Source organism: Marmota marmota, unplaced genomic scaffold (genome assembly GCF_001458135.2).
Source record: "Marmota marmota marmota unplaced genomic scaffold, marMar, whole genome shotgun sequence".
NCBI lineage: Eukaryota > Metazoa > Chordata > Mammalia > Rodentia > Sciuridae > Marmota > Marmota marmota.
Genome location: NW_025999913.1, coordinates 8,779,448 through 8,794,602, shown reverse-complemented (window position 1 = coordinate 8,794,602; position 15,155 = coordinate 8,779,448).

The following is a 15,155-nucleotide window of genomic DNA, read 5'->3' as shown; positions in this document are numbered from 1 at the left end:
GGTGGCTGTGTACTATAAATCACCATTGAGACCCATAGAATCTGATGTGATCAATTGCATGTCTAACTGTACCCCTCTGATGAACAGCATTTCCTACTCATTTTCTCTGTATGTCTCCCTGTCATAGGAGCTGTGCATGAGTATGTGTGTGTATGAGTGTGTGTATGTGTGTGTGTGTGTGTGTTTGAGTCTTTTGCAGAACGTTAATGGAACAATTAACAAAAGACAATTCAAGGTGTGCCAGAGAGCAGGGGTCCTTTGCAATATAGCTGAGGAGAGAGAATTCTTAGGAGTGTAATCACAAGAGACTGGGCAAATGGTACAACAAAAGGTACTGGCTGTCAGCACCAGAGAACTTCAGAGAAGAGAAAGTTAGCTGTTTTTCAAATAAGTGAAACAGGTTCCAACCTGGCCTCTGCCTTCAATTTTATCTTCCTCTATCCTTCTTCTGGAGGTTTTCTTAAAATACGCATCTTTTCATTTTCTGTCCCAGTTTAAAAATATCCAGTAGCTCTCTATTCCCCTGAGGACAGAATCTGGCCTTGATAGAAACCCCCACAGGATCAGTCTTAGCCCTCTGTGCCAGTCCCATCCATTCCCATCCAGACTTCTGCAGCTTCAAACAAGTGAGGAAGCTTCAACTTGTGTGTTTACCCCTACAGACCCTCTATGAGGAGTATCCCCAGCCCCTCAGTTACATTCTCCTTGCTTGATGGATACTGACTTGTGTGTACCACAACATGCCTGTGTATACAGAACCAGGTTCATGGCCTCCTTGACTTTAAATGTTTCCTGGATTAACCACCTTGACCTAGCTGAATCGACAGTTTGAATCCACTCTATGGCCTATTAAATCTTCTTAGTCCAGCATTTGTGATATTTTATTCCACCTACTTATCTGTATTCCTGATTCCCTCTCAGACTCCTTGGAGGATGCTCATACCTACTTCTTTTCTCCAGAGCATAGTACCCTGCATCTAGTAGCCCCTTCACTGGCTGAATAAGACAATCACCAAGGAAAAAGTGTTTGAGCTGGGTCTTGGGCTTTTAGTGGGATGTGGGCAGAATTTGAGTGAGGAAAGAAGCTGGAACAAAGGTGAAAGAATGTAGATGGGGTGTGCATGTGAGAGTGAGAGAGAGATGGGAAAAGGAAGAGACAAGTTGTGAACTGAAGTTCAGATATGTAGCAGGATTGCAAGCTCTGAACCCCTGAGAAGCTCCAACCCGATGATTCCACCATGAAATAGTTAAATTAGGAAAAAGAGCACATGTATTATGTAGGAAACAAAATCATGATGATGTGGAGGCACGGAAGCCCTGAAGGCCATGGCTGAGATCTCTTTATTTTCTTTACATGCCATACATTTTTATAATATCTTTCTAGTGTAAGATAAGAGTTCAATTTCATTCTTCTACATGTTGATATCTAATTTTCCTAACACAATTTACCGATGAAACAGTACCTCTCTCACTGTGTATTTTTGGAATCTTTATTAAAAATCATTTGGCCCTACATGCATGGGTTCATTTTGGGGCTAATTTTTTCCATTGGCTAATGTTATTTTTATTTTAGGACCCTGCTATTTTATGTATATTAGAATTCGATGAAGTGTTAAGTAAGGATTCTATGATAGTAAAAATAATATTAGTAATAATTTATATTAATTACTTTTAATAATGTCTATAAACAAAAATGTTTTATCCTAAGCAACTTTCATTCATCCTTTGATGAGTAGATTCACTTGTGATGAATACATCATTTCACAGTATCAACAAAGCCTAAAATACAGTTGGGATTGAATGGTTTATAGAAGGAACTAATACTGAGCACCTATTATAATCTAAGCACCACCGAATGTATAAAGTTTATCCAATTTAATCCTCATGACAGCCCAGGACGGTAGGAAGTGCCAACCTCTTTTGTATGTGCAAAGAAATGAAAGCTAAGGAGGTAAAATAACATCCCCACGGTTACCTCGCTTTAAGTAGAAGCACTTCTATTCAGGTCTTTTTATCAGTAAACAGCACTTGAAAATAAGACAGAAAGTCTTTTCATTTTTTAAAGTATCCTAGCAAAATTGTTAGTAATGTATCCTATGCCAAAGAGTATTCCAGGATATTAGTTATCAGCAAAACATTTCTCAAGGAAATGCCAAGTTCTAAAAAAAGTAAATTCTAATTCCTACACACACACACACACACACACACACACACTTTTGTGAATAGTGTGAAAATAAAGGCTCAGGATGAGAAAGACATTTATTTATCTAGAGACATTGACGAAGCCACATTTTGTAGCCCCTAAGAAACTTGTAAAATTTAGCTGCCTCAGTGACTATTACTTTATGTCACTCAGACCCTGCAGAGAGCTGGGTGGATCTTTGTATTATTTAAGAGACCTAGTCTGGAAGTTTTGTTATGGTTTAGCTCTGAGGTGTCCCCCAAAAGTTCATGTGTGAGACAATGCTAGAAAGTTTAGAAATGAAATGATTACGTTATGAAAACCCTAACCTAATCAATGCATTAATCCCCCGATAGGAATTAACGGGGTGGTAGCTGTACGCAGATAGGGTGTGGCTGGAAGAGGTGGGTCATTGGGGGGTGGCTTTGGGGTATACATTTGTGCCTGGGGAGTAGAGCTGTCTCTTTCTCCCTCCTCTTCCTGGTGGCCAGGTCCTGAGCTACTTTCCTCCACCGCACTCTTCTGCCATGATGTCCTGCCTCACCTTGAGCCTGGAGGAATGGAGCCAGCTGTCTGTGGACGGAGATTTCTGAAATCAGGAGCCTCCAAATAATAAACTTTCCCTCCTCTTACTGTTCTTGTCAGGTCTTTTGGTCACAGCAGCAAAAAGAGCTGACTAAAACAGTCACTTAGTGGTCTTTTAAATTGAAATGTAAAATTCCCCTAGTAGCTCTAAGGGAAGACTGGGTGTGTGACATTCTTTAGTGAGGTGTCCTCTTGCCTAATCCTTCCACCCCACCCCGCCCTAGGGTTGCATATAGAATGACTAAAGCTAACTAGGCTCTTGGAGCCATAAACCTTGAGGTAAACAGCACAGGGCTTAATGAAGACAAATAGCAGGATCACCGGCTGTTCCTTTAGGTAAAGCTACTACTCATTTTAAAATATTTGGTTTTTACTTTTCTTGTTCAAAAACATTTAACAGAAATACAGGAGAGATAGTCTAGTGAACTTAGTGAATGGATCCTTAACTGGAAAAAAAATTGATTTATAACCAGTTTTCTGAGTTTTGCTGACCTTTGCAACTTAGTGACAGAGTTCTTGCTGGGGCCTTCTTTCTTTGCTGTGATAATACCTTATTTGGATCACATATTAAGCTAAACCTGACCATCTGTATGATTACATGTGAATAGTTACTTAGACTGTTAATCTTCTGTTCAGCTTTTTATTATATTTCCCATTTATCATTTCTGATATCATAAGTTATGGCCCCATAATTTTATAATCATAAAATGTATAATCATAAATTACAAATCATCATAAGTTATATTTCATATAGTATTTTCTTCGAAAGTGGTGACCTCACATCATTGCAGCCTGTATTTCAAAAAAGACTTTGTTGTAAACTATTCAGGTTTAAAATATAAGTATAAACTCTGTTGAGGCTTATTACTGTGTATAAATAAAAATGTCCATTTACATCTTCAGAAGTTCATGGCAGAATGGAGGGAAGAAAGTGAATTTCAGGAGCTCCTTCCTCCGGCTCCAAAATTATGTTGATATTTTCTAATATTTCCTCCTCCTGTAAGGACAGGATCTACCATGGCCATGGCATCCCTGAGTGAACTCATTTGACACAGATAAATTCCACAAGTAGCTAGGAAGTGGCAGCCCCATTGATAAGCTTCCCCAGTCCACAGAAATTGAGCCATAACATCCCCATTAACTTTGTTTGGAGCAGTGATTAATGGTAAAGGGTGGAGACCAATCCAAGTTAATATAGATAGGGAGCTGTTATTTCCCTCATCCTCTAAAATTTGGCTATCATTGGGCAAACATTCCATTCTGTGGAATCATCCTCCTCCCCTCACGCTGGCACTCCAGCATTGCTGCTGACGGTCTAGAGAGGGATATAGAATCCATCTTTCCCCACCTACAGCGCCCTCTGCAAAGCAAGGGTCCCCTCCTCTCCACTGTCAACTCAATTTTCCCAACATCCATCTTCAGTGTTACACAGCTTCTGCAATTTCTAGAACTAAAATACAACGACCATTGGAGGAATTTAGAATAGAGAGTGTCCACATTGTCCACATGGCACTGTCTGAGAATTGTCCACAGAGGAGAAGACCAGCAGTGTGACCACTGAAAAGAGCCCTGGAGAAATGATGTACCATGGCACAGAGTCTGATTATCAACTCTGTGGACCTTGAAACCAGACTTTGTCAATGCAAAGGGAGCAGACAGACATCGTTCATGTGCATCATGCATCAAAGTATCATACTGTAGTGAGAAAAAGAAGGACATAAAACTGGAACATCATTAGGGACTTTTCCCCCCTGTAATCAGACCTCCATAGGAAGACAAATCACACCCCAAATTTGCTTAGACTCAAAACATGAGGAGTTGGATGAACTCAGTACTAATATACATGGAGCACCCCCTGGGAGGCTTTGAGCTGAGCAAGGATTTCAGCGTTTAATGACATCCTTATTTGGAAGACTCCCTAGAAAACTCGAATTGCATTTAACTGAGCAATTGTTTTCTGGCTAGTATAAGACATATCATTTTGCCAACACACGATTTCATTGAAAGGATAATCCCTGGGCAGACAAAAGTTTTCCAAAAAAAAAAAAAAATGTGCATGGTCAGATTAAAAAGACATCCAAATACAAGCTCTGCCAAACTAGAAACTTACCTCAAAAATGAGATCCTGTTAATGAACCAAGAGTTGCCCAAATAGCATCAGAGTCTCAAGAATGACATTCTACTTCCAGTCTTGTGACTCTGCATAATGGTGAAATAATACTGCCTAGTCCATTCCTTGGTCGGCCAAAATTCTAGAAAAGCCACTTGTAAGGTCCAAGTAAATTACTAATAAATAGCACTGTAGGGTGTAAGCCCTGTGGCATCTTGCCCATCCATCCCTACCATTTTGGAATTTGATAGATACTCTCAAACAGACCTTTCCATCTGTCCAAAGAATATAGGGAAATAAAATATAAGGCTTAACCTAAAGGGTACTTTTCCCAGAAGGTTAACTATCTGAAAATAAAAAGAATGGACTTGGAAATGTCCTTTGCTGAGATAAATTTTAGCTTTGCTTCTGCAATTCATATAATGGTGCAATTACTTCACATGTCAAAAAAGGAAAAATCTGGCTCTCCTAAGTTGTTGCATAGAACAAGCCTGTGCTTGCAGCCCAACCCCTGCTACTTCTTTCTCAGGTAAGATCAGGTACAAGAAGTGGCAGAAGTTGAAATGGATTTTTGTGCCCATTATCTCCATGTGAGTATTCATATATATGGAAAGTTCTCCTTAGCCTTTGCTAAAAGACTTTTCTAAAATGTTTTGTAGTGTATGGTTGCTTAGAGACATGGAGATTCAATAAATAGTCCTGCCTTTTCCAAAATGTGTACAAACTGCAGTAAACATTAATACTCGGAATCCTCCAAATCTCTAAGGTTGACATTATAAGGCTAGCCTCAAATGCATATTTGGCAAAACAAAAAAATCTTTAATTATCTTTAAAATGGTAGCATGCTAGAAATGTACACACGATTATCCCTTAACCACATCATACAGATATAAAGAATTTCCTTCTCCAGCCTTACTCCAGGACTGCTTATCTGGGTGTGGGCAAATCCAGGAAAATTTACTACCTTTGAAAGGAGAAAATCGTCCCTGAGCACCTGGGAGACATTCCCTCTGCTATGCACAGGACTTAGCCCTTGGTGAGTGTAAAATTTCATGTTCTTTCTAGTAATCAGTGTTGCCATGATAAGAACTTAAAATTATTTTGTCACCGTGTCACTGCACAAAAGCATGCCCAGAAATCCCTCCTCAGATTCTACATGCCTGCTGTCTTAACAACCACAAACAATCAAGTAAACACAAAATGTCTCAAGAAAGGTACTTGTGGATCAGTCTGGGGCTGGGAGAAGTACATGAGTGTGCTCACTGTGGTTGTGACAGCATAACGAGAACTCGAGTACTGTTACTCATTCATCCCTCTTTGGGAATATTTGTTAAGGGATGCTTAAAGTGATGTAGTATTGCAAAACCAGCTGAGCTAGGTGGATACTCCATCCAGTCATGGAGACAGCCCTTTCAGTTCTCTTATCTCACTGTGTGCTAGATGAGGCAGGTAAACTGATTTCAACTTCTCCAAATTAAGCTCATCTGTCCTGGCACCGAATGCAATTTTCATTTGTAATGATTCTTGACATTTCCTCGCTTTTGTCCTGTCCTCTCTGGAAATCTTTATTTGAGGGGTTGAAAATGGAGATTTCATTAAGTTCAAACATGATTCTTTTTCTTTCATCCTGAGTTTCTCTGTTCATCTCTGATTTCCCGTGTCCTCCATATTTTTCTTTATTTTATGGTACTGGGGATTGAACCCAGAAGCACTTAACCTCTGAGTCACATCCCCAGCCCCCCTTTAAAAAAATATTTTGACCCATGTTTTCCCTAAGTTGCTTACATTGCTTAAGAGGCTGGCTTTGAGTTTGTGATCATCCTGCCTCTGACTCCTAGGATTATGTTCTCCACCTTTCAAAATGGACTAGTTACATAATTTGAAGTTGGGATTGATTCATAAGCCAAGTAGGATGTCTGCAAGAAAGGAAGCCACATCTATTTGCAAACAGGCTACCTGCTGATATTTTTGTCTCTGAAGCTCACCCTGAGTAACTAACAAAAGAGACCCATCAGTTTTTTTTTTTTAAGTACAATTTTTCTTTTCTCATTAAATACTCTGAAATTTTCAGGCTTTTTTCTCCATCATAAAAGAGCTTCAGCCGGGCACGGTGGTGCAAGCCTGTAATTCCAGGGGCTCTCTAGGCTGAGGCAGGAGGATCATGAATTCAAAGCCAATCTCAGCAAAAACGAGGGACTAAGCAATTCAGTGAGACCCTGTCTCTAAATAAAATACAAAATACGGCTGGGGATGTGGCTCAGTGGCCAAGAGCCCCTGAGTTCAATCCCCAGTACCAAATTTTTTTTTTTAAAAAAGAGCTTCAGATTTCATTTCTGTATCAGTGTTCTCCTAGCTGATTTTAATTTGATTCTCTTTTAAAGTGGGGATACAGAAATCCGTTCTCTCAAGTAGCTTATACTCTTGGGTGAGAAGACAGACAAAAATAAGAAACCAAGTAAAACACGCAAAGGATCAAATGCCGCGGTAATCGATGCTAGGTAGAAAAATGAAGCAGGAGAAGGGACAGAGAGGGACTTCTGTTGGGGGGGGGGGCGAGGTTGGTGGTTGCAATTCTAAATAGGGCCATGTGGGGGCGCTACTTCAGTTGATGCCAGTTTTGCAAAGACCTAGAGGAAGGGAGGGAAGGAAGGAGATTATCCAGGGGCAGAACATTCCAGGCTAAAGGAAAGCAAGCAGAGAGACCTGAAGGCAGGGATGTGCTTGGTGTGTTCAGGAAACTGCAGCAGGTTCTCTTTCCTGCCTTTGACATGAAGGTATGCATGCTTGCAAAGGTATGCACACTTGCAGGCACCAGGGATCCCACCTCCCAGGCCTGCATTCCTAGGCTACCTGCAAGTGAAGGCATTGTGCCACACAATCTCTTCCTTATCCAGAGGAGAGGCCTTTCATGGGGATACAGAATTTAAAACTAATGAGGAAAATAAACTTAACAATGCAAGGCAATTTTGTGATGTATGTTTGAATATGGCTGCACGTACAGGTTTCTGGTAGGCCCTGAGTTACTTCAGAAGAGTTTGCTAAAGTTAATGGTGATTAGTAAGAGGTGATTTATGAGCATATTTGGCAGCCTGTGAAGCCGGCTGCTAATAGAAGGGATTCTTTTTTATTATTAAAGAAATGGACTTTGAAAAATTGCTTACACCATCTCCCCAGCCATAAATTTTGTGTGTATTTTAAACTTCTAAGCATCTTTTAGTAAATTAAAGATGTCTTGCTCCTTCATTTTATCTTAAACAAAAATATTCCAATCATTTGTCATTAATAAATGCTCTACTTACCATAAGCATGAACTCTCCTAGGATCATGATCAAATTAATGAACACCAAGCACATTGTCTCTTTTGTACCTTTAGAAACTTCTTTTAGGGTATAAATTGGTCTACTCTTTCTTTTTACCAATTTGGCAACTGGTATCAAGAATTCTAAAACAGTTGTACCTTTAACCTTAAATTTTCATTCCTAAGAATCTCAATAAATCACAAGTAAAAAGGAAAAAGATTTATTTGCAAAGATTTTTACATAAAATTAGCTGTAATAAGAAACACCACCAACAATCTTGATGTGTCAATGTGGTTTATTCACACATGGGGAAGAGTATGACCTTTATTAAAAAAAATGATCTTTACATAGAATTTTAACAGCACAGAAAGCTGCTAATGGTATGAAGTTAAGCAAAGTAAAATCAGGAGGCAAAACTGTGGATAACTGTGGTCTAGAATAAGCAGAAGTGAAATGCATAACAAAATACATCAGAATGTTAGCAGGGACTGCCTTTGGGCTTGGGGATTGGATTCTGGTGTGTTATTTCATATCTTTCACAGTTTCCTTAATGGTTGTAGCAATAAGACAGTCAACAAAGGTACTAATCTCATCCTCTGCTACTTGGATGGTCTTAGTAACATTTCACAACTGTTGACTTAAGCACATATTAAAAATTCTTTTCTCTGAGCCTTGTCAACAAGGTATGACATCAGTGATGTCTTAGCAAACAAGGAAGCCAATAATCAGTTGTCACAATTGAAAAGCTGAAGATCATGACCATAAAAGAGCCTTCACCTTATAACCTAAAGAGCCCGTCAACGTACATATTCAATATCAACAAGTGCTTAGAAGTGTTTTGAGAGAATTGTGTCTTAGAGGACCTGCTGGCTTTCTGACCTCACTTTTCTGGCCTTTTCAAAACTGTTGGAGAATATAAACTTTAAAATGACACACACACATACCTCCCTGGTCATGTTTGCTATTGCCACAGGAATGGTGAAAAATTGGGGAAGTATATTATAATACACCAGCTGGTTATTTTACTTAAGTTATAAGATTTGTCATAAGCAAATATGCCTTCGGGCTGTGTAAGCCACTTCCTTGCATATACAAACAAAAATCCCATCTAAGGCCACTGGGTTTTAATTTTTCATCAAAGATCTGATTGAGAGAAGGCTGAGAGTTTACATAAAAGTCTTGTCTGAAGATAGCCACTGGCCACTCTTCAACTGATTATACCTCAACTCCAAACACCTGACCCTTCTGATGAGCACTCATAGAAAGCATTATCTCAAGACTGGAATGCTTTACTTTATTCATTAAGATCTTTGCTTCCATCCTGTGTTTCCAGAAAGTGTCAGGAGAAAAATACAGAGCACTTTCCCTCACTCCTTGCAGTCTCTGAAGCTGTGACCATCTAAGAGGGCCATTAGCAATTGCCTCTAACTGCTTAGTAAGGTCTAGATGGTTCTTGGGGGCAGAGCAGCTCTGTGATCGCATTGTTAGCAATAAGTTCTTCTTTGCCAGCTTGTCCCTTTTTGCCATTTTCTGGAGTTAATGACAGATGTAGGTGGGCCTTCCGCACCAGAAATAGAAGCTATAACGTAAGGTATTCAGCCAAGACCATGCAATGGATGGTAATTTATATGTCTTTAGCAGCATTCACCGCATGTCTTCAAAAAAAAAAAAAAAATCTACTATTGAGTTCTTATCTGGCAAACTACAGAAATAGGAGTTTTGTTTCCTGTTATTGCAGTCCTCGTGGAGTTGGAGAAAAGCTCTTGATTTCCTTTCATAAAGTTTTCTTTCTGAAACAATCAGGAGTGTAGTAAACACTGACCCCGAAAAAAAGGTTCATTTCATGAGCTTCCAGTAATGCCCGGGCCCCGAGCATTGTTTTTGTCGTGAAAAGATATGAAAGTTTAATTATGAATGTCACAGAGATATTTCATTTGTTTCAATTGCTGATACTTCCACCAAAGATTTCCCATATCCAGGGGGCTGCTATGTCCCAGAAAAAATAGTGGGGTGGGGGGCAGAGCTCAGTTTCTGACCCTATTTCCCCTAAGATGAAACTAATCAGTTTAGAAACTGAGATAAGTCAAGTTGATTAGAATGTGAAGTTAATGCTGAGGTGAAAATTCCAGCTCTCCTGCAGCCCTGAAGAATTTTAGTTTTTCTTCATTGTTTTTCTTCAGTGGTGCTGGGGATTGAACCCAGGGCCTTGTGCATGCGAGGCAAGCACTCGACCAACTGAGCTATGTCCCCAGAACTTTCTTCACTGTTTTTACTCTTGGTGGGGATTTTGCCTCTTGGGTCACTGTATGTTTTCCTGGGAGCTCAGTCTGAGCTTCCTCTTTTAGTTTCTTAGATCTCTACAAAGGTTATACATCACTCCTAGTCCAAGTTTCCAGCCAGCTCTTTTTGATTTCAGGCCTAATGTGTCTGTCCTTGGTGTCTCTTATGAGGCTTGGTGAAGCTCCCTGATTCTGCTAGATTTGGAGTCTGCTAAGTAGCTGTGCAGTTTGAACCTCAACTGCTTGATATTTGTATTTGATTTATACATTCTGTATTTTGAGGTTTGTCAATCCAAACTGCCCTTTTCCCTCTGTCTGTGCTTAATGCTGACTTCGTTGACAAAGCCCTGTCAGTCTGCATTGAGTTACTTTGCAATTCTAAATCTTTATCCCTCTTCATGGTCTCCCCTCAATTTCTTATCTTTCTAATTCAATGCCTTACATTTTTCACATTCTCATCCTTCAGGCCCTCATTGGAGTGCAAGCCCATATTCTCAGACACTGTAGTTAACGTGTGTCAGCAATATAGCTGAGTTGACAGTGAACTATTAAGGACAACAGGCTTTTTACTGGAAAAAAAAAAAATCTTACCCATTTCTTCCCTTCAGTTTTCACATTTGCAATTTAAAGCCTGACTTCAGTTGACATTCTAATTTTCATATCACAATTGGCCTGTCCTTCCACGGGCCTGACATTCTGAAGCTGGTCAAGTCTTGCTCCTGCTTCAACCTGGAGCAGGAACTCAGGCCCTCACTTCCAGGAATTCAGGCCCTGAACTTTCCTCCATAGGGTGAAAACCAGCTTGATAATTCAAAGTTTCCAGAACACTGGTTCCTCAGAGCCCCTGGGGCCTGCCAAGACACTGCCAACCAAGATTTTTGGGTTTGGGTCCTCTCTACTGCCACCAGCCCAGACACAAACCCCAGGATGGCTAGGCGGGGAGTCATCCTCACAGTCTTCTCTTTTGCTGACTGCTCTGCCTGCTGGTCTGGACTCCTTCCCATCACCATGGCCACCTCTGCCCAGTAGCTTAGGTTCATGCAAAGATATGCTTTTCTCTCCTTCAGTCTGAACACCAGCGGAATCCTGATTCATGAGCATTCTGGCTTGATGATGTAATATACTAATAGAACGTGACATTAGCCAAATTTCTTCACCTCTTGACTCAGTTTCCCCTCCTGTGAAAAGAGTAGGCTGTGCTAAAAGATAAAAAACACTCTACCAGGGGTGTAAATTCTTCAAGAATCCATGGCTTGGAATCAAGGCCAAGTCTTCACAGAGAAAAGAATGACTTATCTCTAGGGAATGAAGGCATGGTGACATAAAGTTCTCCCACCAATGAGCCATGGCCCCAAACTTCAGTAAAATGCAATGACGTGGTTTGAAATTGAGAATATCTGAAAACTAATCCACAGATCCACTTTTCAGCTCATGTTAGGATTTATGCAAAAATCATTCAGGACTTTATGCTTCTTTAAGAGATGAGAACCTTCTCCCCTGAATGGCCCAACAAGGTCTCTCCACACGTTCAAGGGTTGTTTTTCTGGATGGCTGGTACTCCTTTGGGGAACTACTATCTTCAATTTTCAATCACACCTTTGAGTCCAAGTGACTCAGGGAATCCTCAGGTCCCTCTTTTGTCCACCCGCTTCTCTAGCCTTAAGAATGTACCATCGACTCAGTTCTAGCCACTCATCTTGCTGACCAAAACATTGATTTAGGGATGGGTGCATGTTACTCCCTAGACTACTCAGAGCTCTCTCTTGACCTTTGCCAGTGTTTTTGGAGGAGATTATTTTTCTTTCTCTAAACCACAAGTTTGAGGATCTATAAAGGCTCAGTTTTTCAGGGAAACTGTCTTTGAATGTAAGGAAGAACAGAATAAGGATATAACCTACCAAGGACAGCCTTCAAATCCAATCATGGGTAGACATCCAAGCTTTCAAATCCAATCATGGGTAGACAAGAATTTCTTGAGTGCTTTACTTTTGTTCTTTTTTCTTAAGCTACATTGAGCTGGGTTTCTATGATCTATAACCAAAAGTCTTGAGGAATGGATAGTATTTGGTATCAGAGACAACTCTGAGAGAGTCTTGCCCTAGGAAGGTCTCTCTGGGAATATTCTAGATCAGCTTACAGTCACCTGCACTTTTAGCATACTTACTATTGAGAGAACAACCAGGAAAGAATCTGGGGAACAGAGGAGGAGGAATGGATCTCTTTTCAGGGACCCTTTCTGTCTCCATTGAGATCTGGTTCAACCAAGAAGGAAGGCCTCACGAAGCCAGGATCTCAGAGGACACATTGGAACTTGGCCCTGTGAAACACTGACAAAGCCTAGAAATGGATTTTCATATTTTTCTTCTGCTCCTCTGGAATCATTTCTGTTTCACTAAGAACTGACAGCAGAGCTGTTCTCTTTTCTGTAAGTTTCAAATGCTCCAGTGAAATGCACTGTGCTGGCTTGTTGGAGATTTCCCTTGGAAGGCCAAGGAGCCCTCATGTTAGTGGTCCCTGTTCTTATGGAATTGGAGATTTCAGCAGTTCTTTTCCTGCTAACAGCTGTCTTTTGCTAAGCAGAAAGGAGTCTCTGGAGCACAGGGACTTGTTTGCTGGGGAGTTGGAAGGCATCATTGCTGCCCAGCTGAAAGCATTCTGGTGAATTCTCCTGGGCTGTTTCATGCCCACAAACGACAAGTCTTTACCACAATAAAATTTATTCCAGCATCAAGGATTTCTTGAGTGCTTTACTCAAGACCAAAAATGAAAACAAAACAAACTAACAAAGCAAAGGAAAAGGTGGACCATATAGCCTAATAACCATGACATTTTGTCTTGGTGTCAACCTACAACATGTGGTCATTGTCAATGACTGACAGAGAAGCTCACTAATTTGTGGGAGAAAGAAAGTTGTTGACTCACAGTAGCAATGGGTAGAAATTTATTGACTGATTTTTAAAAAGATTATTGACTGTTTTAGCAATGAGAAAAAACATCACTTGAATAGGGAAAAAAATCCTATAATCCTGAAAATCTAAAGGGCAAACACAAATACGGAATTAAAACTAAAGTTGATAACAAAATGTATAAATATACCTCCAAAAAGAAGGAGTGGGATAACTGGGTCAACTGCTGGTTCCATTCCAAATTTTCTTGAGAATCTCTCCATACTGCTCCTTCCCACAAGAAAAATGTTTGCTTGAATCTGATATTGCTTAAGAATCAGTCATTATCAGATGAAAAGGACTCAGGATGAGAGGAGGTTAAAGAGAAAAGCCAGAGAAAACTGTGGAACTCTTAATAGTATTGAAAAGAGAAAGTACTTCTAAATTAAGAGGACGAACTGGGGACTGAAGTGGAGCACATTGCATTCACGCATGTATGATTATAGCAAAATGAACCTCAATGTTGTGTATAACTAGAATGCACTAATAAAAACATAAAAAAGAAAAAAGCTAATAATAGGAAATGTATTATTTAAAATTCGTCTGTGTGAAATCCTCAAAATATCATTCTAATTCACTCTGCAGCAGCTACTGATGCTTAACATACAAATCCAGGATATTTATAAGTTGGATGTAATAACAGTAAATCTAGATTGATTTGGACATGGGTCTGGTCTTCATGGACTCTCCCAGGACCACTTTTTATCTGGATTGTATCCTTAGTAAATAAGACCAAGAATGAAATCTTACTCCAAGCCTGTTAGAGTCTGTAAATAAGTCAAAATAACACCTGGCATTTTGTCAGGGGAATGTTAAAGTTTGTAAACAAGTCTGGATGGTGCCTGGCAAAATGCCAGAGGGAGTGGTTTGAGAAGTAACAAAAGCGAGCCATTAAGTGTAGAGATTCCTGATTGGTTGACTGATGTATCTAGTTTATGCTAATTAGATAAGCTGTGTGGAATGTATAAATACTGCTCCTGTCCTACAACAAACGGCTCCCACTCCTGCTGTACACAAGTTATTCGTCACCCTCCGCTTATTTTGCCCAGCCAGCCGGACTGCGGCACAAGCCTTAAAACTCCAGACTTTGTTGTGAAAGCCACTTTAGAAGGTACATACCTTTGCTTCACAGGTTGAAATTCCACACTGTAGACCACACCTTGTACTTCTCTCTTTTACCATTTTTCCATACCAATACAGTAGCAGATCTCCTTCTGCTGCAACTCCTAAAACACAGAGTGGTAGTGACAGGATCATATTTTCACATTGACAAAACCGACACCCAGAAGAAAAACATGTTGAATTCAGACCCCACAGTTTCCCTCATCAAAATTGGCCCTGCATTACACTCTTACATTGCTGGTGGGACTGCAAATTGGTGCAACCACTCTGGAAAGCAGTATAGAGATTCTCAAGAAAATTTGGAATGGAACCAGCAGTTGACCCAGTTATCCCACTCCTCCATATTATGCCCAAAGGAATTAAAATTAGCATACTATACTGATGCTGCCACATCAGTGTTTTTAGCAGCTCAATTCACAATAGCTCAACTATGGGAACCGGCCTAGGTGCCCTTCAACTGATGAATGGATAAAGAAAATGTGATCTATATACATAATGGAATATTACTCAGCCATAAAGAGAAATGAAATATGGCATTTGCTGGTAAATGGATGCAACTGAAGAACATCATGCTAAGTGAAATAAGCCAATCCCCCAAAACCAAAGGCCAAATTTTCTCTCTGATATGTGGAT